This window comes from Pterocles gutturalis, unplaced genomic scaffold (genome assembly GCF_000699245.1).
Source record: "Pterocles gutturalis isolate BGI_N339 unplaced genomic scaffold, ASM69924v1 scaffold8669, whole genome shotgun sequence".
Taxonomy (NCBI): domain Eukaryota; kingdom Metazoa; phylum Chordata; class Aves; order Pterocliformes; family Pteroclidae; genus Pterocles; species Pterocles gutturalis.
The window spans coordinates 26145-29009 of NW_010130610.1; positions in this window are offsets into that span (position 1 = coordinate 26145).

A 2865-nucleotide genomic window follows, 5' to 3' on the forward strand; every position below is an offset into this window, starting at 1 on the left:
GTATTTCCTGTGTGTCTCATCTGTTTTCACTGTTGACTGTTCTGTAATATCAAAGTGAATAACATGTTCATTTCTAATTGTTTTATATTCTTTGTTTTAATATTTTTTGTTTCTCCATGTCAGTTTAGCAGCAGGGATAATTTGTTTCTTGTTTGCGCATTAGATGAGGCAGTGGTGACTTTCCATCTCAGTTTTTCATCAGTGTTGTTTTTTACTGTTGCCATTTTCCCTGGTAATGCCATTTAAACTAGGGACCATAATTCAACTTCTAATGAATGTAGGTGCATGGTGTCAGGAAGATGAGCAAGATTTGCTAAGAAATAGGTTTATCTGCACTCAGTTAGAAACTGTTTGTGCACTCCCTGATGTAAGTAGTTCACTTACATCTGAAAACAGTAACATTAACCTCAGATAACTTTCTTTAATGCAAAGGTACTAAAATGGATTTTATTATCTTGCTGCACTTGGAATGCTGTAGTCACACATAGTTTTATGAAAGAAAAAGAAAACAAGTTGCATATGACTTGGCAGTGGAGGGTGAAGAAAAGGACTGTAGCTCCAAAGTTGTTATGGGAGCTTGTTAATTTCCTTAAAATTTGAAGAAAACAATTATATTTGCTGGTAAACACTCCTCCTGGTCTATTCTCTTGTTAATTTAAAATAATTCTGTTTTAGCTGTAAGTAGATACATTGAAAGTCAGTATTATTTGAACACTATTTATTAAATATGATTTCAAGGGAAATGCATTTTTCTTGTAAGGAGGAATACTCATAATTACAGGAAAATTATGATTCTTCTTTTCAGTCCTCTTTACTTTTTTACTGTAAAATTGCTGTTTCTGTTGGTTTTAATAACTGAAAATCCCGAGAACTCATCTTACTGAGATTTTTATTATGCTTTTAATTCCTGACTAAGCAGAGCTTTCAAAAGTATTTGTATGATGATGTGCAGAGCAAAGCAGATAGTATGTTACAAATCCTGTCTAAAATATTTAGGAATATAAATAAACACTAAAAGGGGAAAAACCCTAGATTCTTTCCCAGAATCCTAATTCTGATGGTGGTGTTTTTCTGTAAACTAGGAAAGTAATGGCATGACATTGACATGGCGATGGGGAGAGGAGATGATAGTTCACTAGCAACTGCCTTTGAGAGTGTTTTCTGCTGTGGTGTATCTTTTCCTTGCAAATGTCATCTCAACATGAAGGTGTTAGGTTTAACACTTCTGGTCTTAGTCTGATGTTTTCTCATCTGCAACTTCCCCATATAGGCAGTTCTGCCTGGGGTCTAATCTATTTGTCTGTTCTCTTCCCCACCCCCCATGTGTCGTGAATGTAACAACTGGTTCTCGGGTCATGTTAAAGCAATTATTTTAAAAAGTGGGAGGATGAGGTGATACTGCATGATATTTTCTTGTAGTAATCTAAAACTTAATGGAAAAATTCAGATAATTTATCTATAGAGTAACAATTTTCATTGGAAAAGCTGAGTAGGAGGATTTAGAATGTTTCATCCAGTTCACTTTTGTGTTGCAAAGACTTTGGAGGGGAGTGTGGCATCTTTGACAGCACTTTCCGTATGTAGGTTTCCAAGTGAGGAAAAAATATATTTCATTTATGGGTTCTTTCCTCTACTAACTGAATTGCATGTAACTGCATTTCCTATGGAAACAAAAGAAGGGAAGACTGCAGTGGTCTGTGATCTACACCATGTATTTCCTCTGGTTTTCTTGCCCCACATAGTGAATTCATCAAGGGAGAGAAACCCCTTAAAGTGGCAAGGACAGTTTCTGAGCCTTACATCATTGATCAAGGTGTTCAACCCCTCCATTGAACTGTCTGGGTCCTTCTCGTTATACCTCTAGCATTTCCTTCTTTTAGAGGGTTCTAATAATGTGCAAAACTGAACTTCTGTTTGATGAGGAATTTGAATCTTAAATAATCAGCCCAATTGTGCTGAGTTCAAGTTTCTGTAATATTAAAGAAAGCACTGCAGGCTTAGTGCGTTTGTAATGACAAATTCCATTCTGTCTTCTGTATTCCTAACTTGTCTGGGTGCTAACTTCTGTTTTAAGGCAATGCTTTCAGGTGGGGAAAAGGTAACAGTGAAAAAGGAGAAAAAGATGTTGGGGAGAAAAAAAAAATGATTTGGACTTCAAACATGCTGTTCAGGTTTTGTTTGGGAAGTGTCTGCTGCTCTGCACTTAGCAAGGAGCTCATTTCCCCCCCCAAGGTGGTAGTTGATTTCAGGTTTTCATTAAACAGGTAATTTAAGTTCAACAAAGCAATTGCCTTTTTTTTTAAATTATACTTCTCAAAAAATAATGGATAAGGAACATGAAACTTTTTCCAGAGCTCTGACTCAGGTTCTGGTAGGAAGATTTTATCTTTTTTTTTTTTTTTTCCTGACATGTGAAGCTACCCTGCATAACCACAGTCAAACTGGAAAGGGCTATTTTCTTTACAACTTAGTCTAAAACAGGAGCAAATGCCTTTTTTTTTAAATTATACTTCTCAAAAAATAATGGATAAGGAACATGAAACTTTTTCCAGAGCTCTGACTCAGGTTCTGGTAGGAAGATTTTATCTTTTTTTTTTTTTTTTCCTGACATGTGAAGCTACCCTGCATAACCACAGTCAAACTGGAAAGGGCTATTTTCTTTACAACTTAGTCTAAAACAGTTAAAGTAGAAACAGTAAAGATTGTGGCTATGGAAAGATAATTTACTCGGTGAATTCTTAAAAAAAGCAAGTTCCTATCAATTTGTTTACAGTGGAGGTAGTTGTATGTGCCTATATGTGAATTTTTGCATTTTGTTTTTAATTGGGGGTGGAGGAAGATTGTGGCTATGGAAAGATAATTTAC